Source organism: Globicephala melas, chromosome 5 (genome assembly GCF_963455315.2).
Source record: "Globicephala melas chromosome 5, mGloMel1.2, whole genome shotgun sequence".
In the NCBI taxonomy this organism is placed as follows: Eukaryota; Metazoa; Chordata; class Mammalia; order Artiodactyla; family Delphinidae; genus Globicephala; species Globicephala melas.
In genome coordinates, this window is record NC_083318.1 from 107,786,621 (window position 1) to 107,801,845 (window position 15,225).

General features: G+C 44.5%; 1 protein-coding gene across 15 annotated transcripts in view; it reads right to left on the reverse strand.

Moving 5' to 3' along the window:
• TRIM2 (tripartite motif containing 2) overlaps positions 1-15,225 on the reverse strand; it is a 171,152-nt gene that overhangs the window by 93,963 nt on the left and 61,964 nt on the right. For 3 of the 15 annotated variants that reach the window (XM_060299678.1, XM_060299675.1, XM_060299672.1), the window contains one exon: positions 14,716-14,850. The exons of 11 other annotated variants lie outside the window; for them this stretch is intronic. The gene's annotated coding sequence lies outside the window, so the exon portion shown is untranslated. Of the gene's footprint in view, positions 1-7,918; positions 7,938-14,715; positions 14,851-15,225 lie in introns of those variants that run through there. One more of the 15 variants, XM_060299681.2, reaches the window with a different exon arrangement.

Sequence of the window (15,225 nt, forward strand, 5' to 3'; positions counted from 1 at the left end):
CGACTAATCTGGCAATTAGTTTGCCTTTCATAAGCAGAATCCAATGCAGGAAGATCCAAATAGACATTTCTCCAAAGAAGACGTACAGATGGCCAAAATGCACATGAAAAGCTGCTCAACATCACTAATTATTAGTGAAATGCAAGTCAAAACTACAATGAGGTATCACCTCACACCAGTTAGAATGGCCGTCATCAAAAAAGTCTACGAACAATAAATGCTGGAGAGGGTACGGAGAAAAGGGAACCCTCCTACAATGCTGGTGGGAATGTAAATTAGTACAACTACTATGGAGAATAGTAGGGAGGTTCCTTAAAAAACTAAAGATAGAGCTACCATATGATCCACTCCTGGGCATATATCCAGATAAAACTATAACATGAAAAGATACATGCACCCCAATGTTCATTTCAGCACTATTCACAATAGCCAAGACATGGAAGCAACCTAAATGTCCATCGACATAGGAATGGATAAAGAAGGTGTGGTACATACATATATAATGGAATATTACTCAGCCATAAAAAAGAATGAAATAATGCCATTTGCAGCAACATGGATGGACCTAGAGATTATCATACTAAGTGAAGTCAGACAGAGAAAGACAAGTATCATATGATATCACTTATTTGTGGAATCTGAAAAAAAATGATACAAATGAATTTATTTACAAAGCGCAAACAGACTCACAGACTTAGAAAACAAACTTATGATTACCACAGGGAAAAAGTCGGGGGAGGGATAAATTAGGAGTTTGGGATTAACATATACATACTACTATATAGATAAACAACAAGGACCTACCATATAGCACAGGGAACTCTACTCAGTATTCTGTAATAACCTATAAGGGAAAATAATCTGAAAAAGAATGGATATATATATGTATGTATAACTGAATCACTTTGCTGTACACCTGAAACTGACAAAATATTGTAAATGAACTATACTCCAATATAAAAATTTAAAAAATAAATAAAAAAACAATGTAGGAGGTAAGCAGAGGGAGCCCTGGACATATGCTGAACAATACTGGAGAGCCAGCTGCCCCAAATCTGCAAGGAGATGATTCACTCACCAATACCGAGGAGATGACTGTGCACCTGCGCTGCCGCTAAAGCAAACTGTGCCACGTGAAAAGATGCTCAACATTATTAACTATTAGAAAAATGCAAATCAATGAGGTACCACCTCACACCGGTCAGAATGGCCATCATTAAAAAGTCTACAGGGAATTCCCTGGCAGCCCAGTGGTTAAGACTCCACGCTTTCACTGTCGAGGGGCCAGGTTTGATCCCTGGTCAGGGAACTAAGATCCCATAAGCCGTGTGGCATGGCCAAAAAAAATTTTTTAATTAAAAAATAAATTTAAAAAAGTCGACAAATAACAAATGCTGGAAAAGGTGTGGAGAAAAGGAACCTTCCTACACTGTTGGTGGGAATGTAAGTTGGTACAGCCACTATGGAAAACAGCGTGGCGGTTCCTCAGAAAACAAAAACTAGAATTACCATATGATCCAGCAATCCCACTCCTGGGCATATATACAGACAAAACTATAATTCAAAAAGATACATGCAGGGCTTCCCTGGTGGCACAGTGGTTAAGAATCCACCTGCCAATACAGGGGACACGGGTTCGAACCCTGGTCTGGGAAGATCCCACATGCCGCGGAGCAACTAAGCCCACGTGCCACAACTACTGAAGCCCACGTGCCACAACTACTGAAGCCCACGCACCTAGAGCCCATGCTCTGCAACAGTAGAAGCCACCGCAACGAGAAGCCCGTGCACTGCAACAAAGAGTAGCCCCCACTCGTCACACTAGAGGAGTCCCATGTGCAGCAACGAAGACCCAATGCAGCCAAAAATAAAATAAATAAAATAAATTTATTTTAAAAAAAGATACATGCACCCCCATGTTCATGGCAGCACCCCCATGTTCATGGCAGCACTATTCACAATAGCCAAGACATGGAAACAACCTAAATGCCCATCAATAGATAAATGGATAAAGAAGATGTGGTACATATATACAATGGAATACGGCACAGCCATAAAAAAGAATGAAATAATGCCATGTGCAGCAACATAGATGCAACTAGAAATTACCATACTAAGTGAAGTAAGTCAGAAAGACAAATTTCATATGATATTACTTATATGTGGAATCTAAAATATGACACAAATGAACCTATCTATGAAACAGAAATGGAATCTGGACATAGAGAACAGACTGGTAGTTGCCAAAGGGGAGGGGGTTGGAGGAGGGATGGAGTGGGAGGGTGAGGTTAGCAGAAGTAAGCTTTTATATATAGAACGGATAAACAACAAGGTCGTACTGTATAGCACAGGAAACTATATTCAATATCCTATGATAAACCATAATGAAAAGAATATTAAAAAAAGAATGTATATATATATATGTATAACTGAATCACTTTGCTATACAACAGAAATTAACACAACATTGTAAATCAACTATACTTCAATTAAAAAAATATTAAAACTAAAGCAAAGCGTGCTGTTAACCTTGAACTACACAAAAAGGGAAGGGGTCGGAACTGACCCCAAGCTTCCCTTCTTTTGAGTCCTGCAAGTTCCTGCCCTTTCTCTTCCCCATCCTGCGCCTCCAGTTCACTATCTTCATTCCCAGCAGAATTATAACTAAGGCAGCCTGCCCAGCTACAAAGACAGCTGTGCACCCTCCCATTGTGTCCAATAGTGAGGATATCCAGACAAGCTAACAAGATGCAAATCCCCTGCAATGTGGCTAATGCCTTTTTTATCCCTAAGCAAAGGCCCAGAAAATTCATTCTTTTAGGTGGTTTTATAATATAGCTTTGACACCATTGTCGAATGTGCAACACTAATTTAAATAACTTGCATGTGTTCAGCAAAAGAGACAGTTCTGTCTTTGTTTAATCTGAGAGGTTATTTTCATGATTAAGGAGACCTGATCTCATCCTCTTAATTAAGGCAAATCTCAAGGATAGCTATGCCCCATTATGGGTAATTTTGATGCTAGCCTGGTCACTGTCGAACTGCTTGGTGGCTGGGGAAGGAATATTATAGGAATAGAGCCTGTACCGAATAGGAGTCTCCGAGATAGGTAGAAAGTGTCACTTTGTCTGGGTCGTGGTGAAGAGCCAAGAACACACTTTCTGCTGCCAAAGGAATCAACTCTCAGGTCAAGGGGCCATCATGATTCCCTCAGCAATCTGAGCTGAACTACAGAGGGGGCTCCTACCACAGCCCTAGACCTGGTTTCCTAGGTAAGGAAATCAGAGAACAGGTGGGAGAAAGATGCTCGCTAATGTCTAAAGGTACCACCAAGGCTTGAAAATCCCTTCAAGGTTTATGCTCTGCCTTTTACACTACTGTACTTTTCAGATCATAAAGCAGGGGGTTTGAAACATAGTATTTGTTCAATAAATCGTCTTGATGGCAGACTGGGCTGGAAACACAGCTTTCCTTTCTTCTACCTGATTGGACAGAACACTCTAAAACAAAACTGGGTCTAATCTTTCACATTTTTGGTCTTCAGTCGGATCTCTCTTTTCAAGAGTCTTAATCTGAGAACCTTTCCATGTTGTTTGCTTCCTGGTCCTCACAATCGGCATCCCTGAAGGTCAGCGATGAGAGTCCTAAAATGCTAGCTCTGATCCTAATAGGAAAGAAGCAGGTCAGCCAGACTTTATGCCTCTCTCCATACTTTGGTTTAAATCAATTACTATATGTAAACTAAAAAAGACATCCCTCCGGGCTTCCCTGGTGGCACAGTGGTTGAGAGTCCGCCTGCTGATGCAGGGGACACGGGTTCGTGTCCCGGTCCGGGAAGATCCCACGTGCCGCGGAGTGGCTGGTCTGGTGAGCCATGGCCGCTGAGCCAGCACGTCCGGAGCCTGTGCTCCGCAGCAGGAGAGGCCACAACAGTGAGAGGCCCACGTACCGCAAAAAAAAAAAAAAAAGACATCCCTCCAACAGCAGACATTCTGAAACCTGAAAAACATTTCTAATAAGGAGACGGTGATTTAGAAAGCTAAGCAACTCCCAGAACTCCAATTGCCTCCAGCATATTTGTACAAACTGCTCTGGTTCCAGAAGTCTGCATGTTGATTCATTTTACTGCAGTCGGGTTGGAAGAGAACCAATTTCATAACTTCTATTTGGGACCTTCTAAATTGTCATAAATTAATAAAGATGCTGACCTATACGGTGTTTTTGTCTGACTCAAGGACACGTCCTAAGCTTCCTGGCCAGCCCTTCTGCCTAAATAAATTTCATCTAGACTTCCAGTATGTTATGAAAAAGAAGAAGGTATTGTAAATTCTAGGGAGAGGACATTTCTGTTCAAGGATTAAGATGAGATTCAAAGGCAGGATATGCAAAAGTAATAGTTTTACATAGGAAGGAATCAGTATTCATTAAGGCAAAATATTTGCCAACAAGAGCTCAAATTCTGAGGTTGAATTTCCACTAAACTCTTTCTTTTCTATAAGTTTATTTCTTTTATTTATTTTTGGCTGCACCGTGTCTTCGTTGCTGCGCGCAGGCTTTCTCTAGTTGCGGCGAGCAGGGGCTACTGTTCGTTGCGATGTGCCTGTTTCTCACTGCGGTGGCCTCTCTTGTTGCAGAGCATGGGCTCTAGGCACGCAGGCTTCAGTAGCTGTAGCACTGGGCTCAGTAGTTGTGGCTCTCGGGCTCTAGAGCGCAGGCTCAGTAGTTGTGGCGCACAGGCTCAGTTGCTCCACAACACAGGGGATCTTCCCAGACCAGGGCTCGAACCCATGTCCCCTGCATTGGCAGGTGAATTCTTAACCACTGCACCACCAGGGAAGCCCTCCACTAAACTCTTAAAAAATACATAAAAGCTGAGTGGCTGGTAAACAGTTGGTTTAGTCTCACTAGGTTTATTCCTCTTCATTTCCCCTCCAGCTACTTATCTCAAAGTTTGCATTTACCGGTTCTTCTAAGAACAAATACTAACCATATCAAAGACCTACCATTCTCTTCCAGAGAAAATAAACTAAACTCTCAGATAAGTTGCAGTGACTTTTTCAGACCTGCCAACTGGCAGGTCAGTCTTAAGGTCTGATATCTAAGAGCATAAGAAATAATGCTGGAGACGGAGTAGGCCAGTGCCTCAGCCTTGACTCAAGGTTTGTAAGATAACAGTCTCAGAGAAGCCACTCAAACAGATATTCGGGAAAGTATTATATTTTTCTTATGAAACCCCAAAGGAAAACCGTCACCGTTCCTATCTGCATCATTAGCAGCAGAAGCATACTGCCAACACCTGCCAGCATAAACCCTTAGAGCCTGTATAAATCAAGCTAAGATTGTCTCTTGCGAATTTATAATCCAAGATGGATTTTGGTGTAAACCAAGCAGTGTCATTTTTAGTGCAGTAATGAGAGAAGAAGAACATGTTATCTTCCCAGATTTTAGAATTTCAGTATGGCGCTTTGAAAGGTTTTTTCAGCATTGCTGTATTACCAGATTGGGTTATCTCTGTTGAGCAGGCCAAATTCTCACCAAGCAGTGGCTGGAGAGGTGGTGAGTTACTGCTGCTCAGAAAAGGCCAAATAAACAGATCCCGTCCGAGCCCCAAGGTAAATATCCAGCCTCTTTCTAGAGGAAGCAGTGGACAGAAACTCCAGTGGCAGAATTCAACCCTAGGACAGACCAAAGAAAAGGCCAGAGTGTGTGCTCTTAATTCTCAGGGAGACTCCTTAACCCACTTATATTTAGTGTCTTATATGCGAAGTTCTTTTTTTTTTCTTTTTAATTAATTAATTTATTTATTTATTTAATTTGGCCGCACTGTATCTTCGTTGCTGCGTGCGGGCTTTCTCTAGTTGCGGCGAGTGTGGGCTACTCTTCTTTGCGGTGCGCAGGCTTCTCATTGTGGTGGCTTCTCTTGTTGCGGAGCATGGGCTCTAGGCAGGTGGGCTTCAGTAGTTGTGGTGAACGGGCTCTAGACCACAGGCTCAGTAGTTTTGGCGAATGGGCTTAGCTGCTCCATGGCATGTGGGATCTTCCCAGCCCAGGGCTGGAACCCGTGTCCCTTGCACTTGCAGACGGATTATTAACCACTGCGCCACCAAGGAAGCCCACGAAGTTCTTTCCATTTGTGTTTCCATATGAAGCAGAAGTAAGCTGACCAGACAATCAGGAAACCATGCAAGTCAACATTAAAATGATGATAGAAGAAAAAGAATTCAAGATGTAGGTGCCATATTTGCTTTTGAAAGATACAACGGAATTTCCAACGGAGGATTTAATAGACAAAGAGTTTTCCAGGGAAATAAAGGCAGGATTTGGAAAAATGTTCTGAGAATACTGATAAGGGGACACTGTCATCTAAACAAAGTTGACTCTAAAAGGTAATTATATCCTAGATTCCATGATCCAAAAGAGTGGCATGGTATGTACCTAAATAAGAGTATAGAAAATGGTAGGGAAAAAAAGGAAGGGTCCAGGGAAAAGAATGTGCAAATATGGGGGTGATCTGGTGCTATCCTCTTGTACCCAGTCCAGAATATGAATTATCTCACCATGAAGACATTTCATTAGTGTTGGTGGCCATGCCCGACTCAACCAAATCTGTGTTTATCCTAAGGGTGGAGAGAGGTAGAGTTTTTGCTTGTTTTTTTATAATTGATCCTTAATTGCTAGATATACTTAGGTTTGAAGAGGAAGGAACAAAGTAATGTGCATCATAAAGAATTCAATCAAATCCCTTGCATCTTTGGTTAAGGTTGTGGTAACCCAAGGATTCTGAGTCATTCCTGCTCTTTTGTTTCTTTCCACCGAAAGGCAGGTACTAGGTCTGCAGGGTTGAAATCACGTGGCAAACTGAGACTGGAGGTCAAGAGAGCAGGGTAGTAGTGAAACAAGCACATTACCTCTTCCACCACCACCCCCCCATAAAGGACTCGGAAATACAAGGAGCTGCGCAACAAGCCCATAACTGTATTCTAAAATGACTGATGGAAAAGTTACACTCCATTTTTAGAAGAAAATAGGCTAAAAACTGTCTCGTCGGGGAAAAAAGGCATTGGTGAGCATACCCTACCACCCTAGGGGCTCAGCCACTCTTTGGATGTCTGGAACTCTAGGTGCTTTAAAATCAACCATTTCAAAAGCGCTTGAATCTAAAGCTGTCTCTGTTCATAAATTAAGGTTCCTGAATTCTGAGGGGAGGGGAGGGGTGAAGACCCAGTTGCCTGTGGGGTTGGATTACAGGTGGGAACCAATTTAGAGTTCATAGAAAGCTTGGGATCTGACAGGCACTTCACGCGACAAATGTTCCTCTCCACTCCCAGCCTCTTACCTAATTTGTACGCAGCATGCAGTTTTCAACATGGGGCATGCCTTTTCATAATATATCAAACCAAAAAAGCCCTGAAAACCCTCAAAAATCAACATCTCTCTCCTCTAAGAACTTGGGCAGAGGATCTGAGTAGAGGCTGATTAGGAAGGAAATCGGTTTCAGTAGTTGGTTGTAGGGAAACGACCGAAATGTAAAGAGACAGAGAGAAGGAAACCCATCTTTTCAACAATTATTACACCTACTGCTTTAATGAAGAATATCTTTTCTTTTCTTTTCCCCTCAGTTGCAAAATGACGAGAAAAGCGTTTCTTCCGAAGCTCGGCGCACACTTTTCGGGACTGGCGGAGAGTCCCCGCCCCAGGAGAGCGAGGCAGGCGCGCGGCTAGCGGCCGGTCCCTGGCTCCCCACCACGCACACCCCCGCCCCACCGACTAGGACCCGGAAGCGGAGCCTCCGGTGGCTCCGCACACCTCGGTCCACGCAAACCTTGCCCAGAGGGGAGGCTCCAGGGGGCCGGGTCGGGCCCACCTGCGCAGCCGCGCACGCACAGCCCGGGCCGCGGCCCAGCAACAACCGACTTACTAAGCGACGGCGACCCGCTCGGCGACAGAAGAGGCGCGCACTGCCCGCGGCGAGTGAAGCCGCGGCACCGCCCGGCGCTCTCGGGCTCTATGCTGAAGCCGCGAAAACCCACGAGACGAGGGAGAGCCGCCTCCCGGCTGGATCCCGAAGAGCCTCAACTCGGTGTCCTCGCTTCCAAGAGGCGCTCGGATCGGTCACTTCCATCCTGTGCTCAGGCCCAGGGCTGAGACATCTGTTTTCCATCAACCGCGCGACCGCGGCAAATCCTGGATTACGCACTGCCCGGCGCCCGCCGCGTTTCCGGCCCCCGGCGCGGCCGCTAATCTCCGCACACGCAGCAGGCAGAGCACACGCAACGCGGCGCCCGGTTCCTGACTGCTTTTCGCGCGCGCTGACTGCGGGCTCCCGCGGCCCGCCGCGGCGGAGGACCAATCGCGGTTCCCGGGCAGAAGGGTGGGCGCGGTTCTCAGAGCTACTCCAGAACACGCGTCCTCCCCCCAGCCCTGTAAACACGCTGCAAAGTCTGTGCCTTCGGGGGAATGACTTCAGTTTGCCCTGGCTGCAAAGGGCCAGTCTCCAGGACAGAATGGCTCATTACTCAGAGCAATCACAACTCCTGAAAGTGAGAGAGGAAAAACATCTCTGCGTTTACTTTCAGTAAATTCTGACAATGAGTCAACGAGGACACGATCGTCACCGAAAATGAGGAGAAATTACTGCGTCTCAAAGGTCTTATATTTTACACCGTAAAACAGGTTAGGGTAGAGAGTCTCCCCCCCTCTCTCCCCTCCCCTTCCTTCCGCCTGGAAACATTTGCGTGTACCAGGCACTAGGCTGTGAAAAGAAAGTTGGAAAAAGCCTGAAGTCTCTACTCTCAAGTGCCTTACTAGTAGCGGGGCGGGGGGCGGGGAGAGAGAAAGGGGGTGGAAACCAACAATTGCAGTGCATTGTGAAATTGCTGTAATAGTCTACGCTCAGAGGGTTACTGGCACCCAGAAGCAGGTTTTGAATCATGCTGGAAATCAAGGAAGGCTTCCCAGAAGAGGCTGCGTTTGAGTTTTGAAGACTGAGCAGGCATCAGGTAGAATGAAGACAGGTAGGAGGAGATCTGAACGTCTGTGTGTCAGCAGAAAGCAGGCGAAAGGTGCAAAGGTGAGAGATGGGGTTACCCAGGGTGGCAAGCAGTCAGACCATAAAGATCTTATCAGCTAAACTCCAGGATTTGACCTTTGTTTGGAAGCTATAAGGCCCCTCTGAAGAATTTTAAAGCAGATAAGTGAGTTGATTAGATTTGTGTTTCAGAAAGATCGCTGTGGAAGGCATCTGGAAGGGAGTGGAGGTGGGTCTGGGGTGGACAGAAAAGACTCCAAAGATGGGTGAGAGGTGTAACCTTTAGTATTTGATGGCCCGTCACAAGGGGGGGAGCAGAGTTGTAGGCTGTCACTCAGGTTTCTGACAGTGGGCAATGGGGTAGATTCAGCAAGAGACAAATGAAAAAGGGGGAACAAGTGGCATCTGAGAAATGACGAGTGTGGTTTAAGAGTTTCTAGTTTCTGTGGGCTATCCAAATGCAAATGTCCTAGCAGACAACACTGCCACATGGATCTATAAGGTATTTGGGGGTGTTACGGGCTAAAAACATAAATTAAGCAGTTGCCCACCTATAATAGAAGAAGATAAATACGGGGCTAAAGGATATTCACACTTGCTAGGACTGCCATAACAAAGTACCACAAACTGGGTGACTCCAACAACAGAAATTTATTGTCTCACAGTTCTAGAGGCTGGATATCCAAGATCAGTGTGTCAATGGGGCCATGCCCCCCCGAGGGCGCCAGGGAAGGATCTGTGCCAGGACTCTCTCCTGGCTTCTAGTAGTTTCTTGGCTCGTGGCAGCAGTACTTCAATCACATGGCTTTCTCCCTGTGTGAGCGTCTGGGTCCAAATGTCCCCTTTCTATAAGAACACCAGTGATAACTGGATTAGAGGCCACCCTACTCCAGTATGATCTCATTTTAACTAATTACATCTGCCCTTATCTCTATTTCCTGTTTGGAACTTACCCTATTTGCATATAAAGTCACATTCTGAGGTACTGGCTGTTAGGATTTCAACATACGGATTTTAGGGGGACACAATTTAACCCCTAACATTCACACTGTGAATTCACAGCAGGATTGAAGGGACTTCCCCAGGGGTCCAGTGGTTAAGACTTCACCTTCCGATGCAGGGGCTGCAGGTTTGATCCCTGATCAGGGAGCTAAGATCCCACATGCCTCCTGGCCAAAAAACCAAAACATAAAACAGAAGCAATATCGTAACAAATTCAATAAAGACTAAAAAAAGAGCAGGATTGAGTTTGGAGATGTGGAGAAACACTAGTTTTAAGTGGACAAAGAGAGCAGCTCTGGGTGGAAAGTGAGAGAAAAATGATTAGAAAGGTACAAGAGGGGTGACCTACAAACCGTGAAGAGAAATGTTTAAGAGAGGAATGATTAATATTGCCAGATGCTTACAAAGTCAGGCAAGACAGCGCTAGAAATTGCCATTGCCTTTGGCAGTGTGGTAGTCATTGGAGAACTGTCAGAACACATGAACTTCAAAGGGCTTGTTTAGCTCCAATATTTTGTGACTTTAATATCGCTGTCCAGGGACTTCCCTGGCGGTCCAGTGGTTAAGACTCCGCGCTTCCAACGCAGGGGGCATGGGTTCAATCCCTGGTCGGGGAACTAAGATCCTGCATGCCTCTCGGCATGGCCAAAAAAAATAAACATTAAAATAAAACAATAAAATAAAGTCATTGTCCAGCAAACTCCCTGAGAAGTGGAGGGGGTGAGTGACCATTTGTTTGACTCGTCTCCTACAACCAACCTGCTTTCTCAGCCTCCTTTGCAGTTAGGGCTCGAAACTGCGGCCTAGGCTCTGGCAGTCAGGAGGATAGATGCCAGGCTTCGGTCTGGAGGAAAGCAATATGGGAAATCAGACTCTAAGGAAGCTGCTTTCCGTGAGGTGATGGAGTCTGGTAGAAGGGAATGGAGGCCCAGAGGCAGCAGGGGCGAAGGTCCTAGGTGCCTGTGCCCGGAGGAGCAGTACTGGGGCTCATCCTGGAACCACCCTGTGATACCATCCCGGCATTGTTCTCAGTGGGGTAGCCTCCAAGCTTTCAAGAGATGCAAGTCTCTGGATTTCTTGAAGATTCTCTGAGTCATGTAATATTCTTTTGTAAAAAAACCCCAAGCCCACAACTGCTTTTATTGAGATATAATTCACATAGTATAAAATTCATCCATTTAAAGTGGACAACCCATATATATAAAATAGATAACCAACAAGGACCTACTGTATAGCAAAGGCAACTATACGCAGTATCTTGTAATAACCTATAAGACAAACAAATCTTTTAAAAAAAGATATATATATATGTATAACTGAACCTCTTTGTTGTACACCTGAAATTAACACATTATAAATCATACTTCAATAAAAAAAATCTTCAAAAAAAACCAAAGTGTACAGTCCAGTGGCTTGTAGTATGTTCACAAGGTAGTGCAACCATCACCACTATCTAATTCCAGAACATTCTCATCACCCTGAAGAGAAACTTCACACACACCAGCTGCTCACTCCCCATTTCCCCCTCCTCCCAGCCCCTGGCAACCACTAATCTACTTTGTGTCTCTGTGAATTTGCCTGTTCTGGACATTTCATATAAATGGAAACATACACCACGTGGCCTTCTGTGTCTGGCTTCTTTCACTGAGCAAAATTTTTTTAAGATTTATCCATGTTGTAGCACATATCCGTACAGCCTTCCTTGTATTGCCAAATAGTATTTCATTGTCTAGTAGGATATACTGTATTTTGTTTACCCGTTCATCAGTGGATTGCTTTCACCTTTTGGCTAGTATGAATAATGCTGCTATGAACATTTGTGTACAAGCTTTTGTCCGAAATATATTTTCATTTCTCTTGGGTATATATCTAGGAGGAGAATTACTGGGTCATGTGGTAGTTCTATGTTTAAAAATGTGAGGAACTGCCAGACTGTTTTCCAAAGCAGTTACATCATTTTACATTACCACTAGCAATATTATATTAGGGTTCCAATTTCCCACTGGGTATAAAGTGGTATCTCATTGTGGTTTTTATTGGCATTTCCCAAAGGCTAATAATGTTGAATATCTTTTCATGTGCTTTTTGACCATTTGTGTATCTTCTTTGAAAAAATGTCTATTAAAATCCTTTACCCATTAAAAAAAATTTTTTAATTGTGGTTAAAAATACATAAAATTTACCGCTTTAGCCATTTCGAAGTGTACAGTTCAGTGACATTAAGTACATTCATTCACATTGTTGTGCAATCATCACTTTTTTGCAGTACGCGGGCCTCTCACTGTTGTGGCCTCTCCTCTCCGGTTGCGGAGCACAGGCTCCGGACGCGCAGGCTCAGTGGCCATGGCTCACGGGCCCAGCCGCTCCGCGGCATACGGGATCTTCCCAGACCAGGGCACGAACCCGTGTCCCCTGCATCGGAAGGCGGACTCTCAACCACTGCGCCACCAGGGAAGCCCTCTTTGCCCATTTTTGTCTTGTTATTTATTTATTTATTTTTGGCTGCGTGGGGTCTTCATTGCTGCACGCGGGCTTTCTCTAGTTGCGGCGAGCGGGGGGCTACTCTCTGTTGCGGTGCACAGGCTTCTCATTGCGGTGGCTTCTCTTGTTGCAGAGCACAGGCTCTAGGCGTGCGGGCTTCGGTAGTGTGGCACGCGGGCTCTAGAGTGCAGGCTCACTAGTTGTGGTGCATGGGCTTAGTTGCTCCACGGCATGTGGAATCTTCGCAGACCAGGGCTCAAACCCATGTCCCTTGCATTGGCAGGCGGATTCTTAACCACTGCGCCACCAGGGAAGTCCCTTTAATTGTCTTTTTAAATTTATTTTTTAATTTTTATATTCTGGAAACAAGTCCCTTATTGGAATATGACTTGAGAATATTTTCTTAAATTCTGTAAGTTGTTCTTTCACTTTCTTGATGGTGTTTTAATATTCTTTAACAACTTCCTTTTATGCTCAAACTAACTAGTGTTGACAATAGCTAAGAACATTGACAGATGTGCTGGGTTCTGTTAAATACCATCTTTTTCTGTCTTTTTTTTTTTTTTCTATAACAACCTGTCTCACATCACACATTCTATCCAATATTGCCTTAGAATTTTGTTTTTTGGTTTTTTCCTAAAGCCTTTCCTATTCTATCTGAATCCCACCCCATGATATTGTGATTTATAATAAATACATATTTGGTCTTCGTTCCATTTCTGGCACAGAGCTCCTAAAATTCTTGGAATTTCCTAAGTGATGAGACCCTTAAGAATGTCTTTTTTTACGTTAATGAGGTGACTTTTGGACCACACCTAAGGATGGGGACTGGTTGCCAGGAGAACCAACATTGTCATTTGAAGGTTGGAATGTTCAGTCCACACCCTGACCTCTGGGGAGGGGGAGGGACTGGAGGTTGAATCAATCGCCAATGGCTAATGATTTAATCAGTCGTGCCTATGTAATAAAGCCTCCATAAGAACTCAAAAGGACACAGTTCTGAGAGCCAGGTTGGGGAACACATGGAGATCTGGGGAGAGTGGTGCGCCTGGAGACAGCATAGAAACTCCTCACCCTTTCCCCACACCTTGCCCTGTGCATCTCTTCCATCTGTCTGTTCCTGAGTTATAGCCTTTCGTAATAAACTGGTGATCGAGCAAGAAAAATGTTTCTCTGAGTTCTGTGGGCTGCTGCTCTAGCCAATTAATCGAGCCCAAGGAGGGGGTCGTTGAAACCTCTTGTCTGTAGCTGGTGGATCAGAAGCATAGGTGACAACCTGGACTTGTGACTGGCCTCAGAAGGGGGTGGAAGGCGGGGGGGAATGTGTGGGGGGGTGTAGTCTTGTGCGACCAAACCTTTAACCTGTGTAGTCTGATGCTCTCTCGAGGTAGTAGTGTCAGTATTGAGCTGAATTGTAGGACACCCTGCTGGTGTTGCAGATAATTGCTTGGTGGTGTCAGGGGACCCAGCCCCCATACAAACATTGAAAATTGTGCTCAGAACTCTTTTACACCCACATCTTACATTTCCTGGGCACAGACCCAAAGTATCAATGTCCACAATTATGAGCATAACTTCCAGCAGCTCTTCCATTTATTTTCCACCTCTATCCAGACCCCTGCAGACCCCTGCAGCCCTGTGCAGTGACCCCCCCCACCCCTCCCCTCCACTCCCCCCTTTCCTGTTACAGTGCCATATATTCATGCGGGATCTAATGAATGAGATCAATGTCCTATTTAATCTTTGGATTATTTTCAGTGCCCAGGACAAGGCTTTGCAAAAATTTGGAGCACAATAAACGCAAGTTCCGTGGAACCAAATCTTGTGCCTTATTTCCTTGTGTTTTTTTATTCTAAAATTATATTTATGCAGTCCTTGATTTTAAACTTTTCTCTTAATGACCACCTTTGGGGGATTAGGGCCTGAAATGGGCAGCAGGGCAAATCTATGATGTTCAATTTATGACTGGAGGAGTGGAATTCTTTGGGGAATTCATCTCTGAGTTTGTGAAATGGTGAAAGAAGGCAAAGCTTTACAGATGAAGTTCTCAGGACCCAGAGAGGAGCTAAAGAGTAGTATTGGGGGCATCGCAGGTCTAAGGTGAAGTTATTTCCTGGCAGATTCTTCTGAGGGGTTGGGCTTCATGACTACCATTGCTCAGTGCTTTGGGGCTACTTAGTCTTTGTAGGCATCTCTGATCTCACCTTCTGCTCCTGGGCCTGTACAGCAGTCTGCAACTCTTCTGAGCAGGTGCTAACTGCAGGGCACCTGTTGGAAATAGCTGGAAAGAGCCCATGTTCATTCAGTCATAGGTCCATACACAGAAATCTGTCGCATTTCTATACACCAACAATGAGAGATCAGAAAGAGAAATTAAGGAAACCATCCCATTTACCATCACATCAAAAAGAATAAAATAGCTAGGAATAAACCTACCTAAGGAGGCAAAAGATCTGTACTCTGAACATTTAGGATGTTGATGAAAGAAACTGAAGGTGACACAAAGAGATGGAAAGATACATCACGTTCTTGGGTTGGAAGAATCAATATTGTCAAAATGACTATACTACCCAAGACAATCTACAGATTCAATGCAATTCTTATCAAATTACCAATGGCATTTTTCACAGAACTAAAACAAAAAATTTCAAAATTTGTATGGAGACACAGAAGACCCCAAACAGCCAAAGCAATCTTGCGAAAGAAAATCAGAG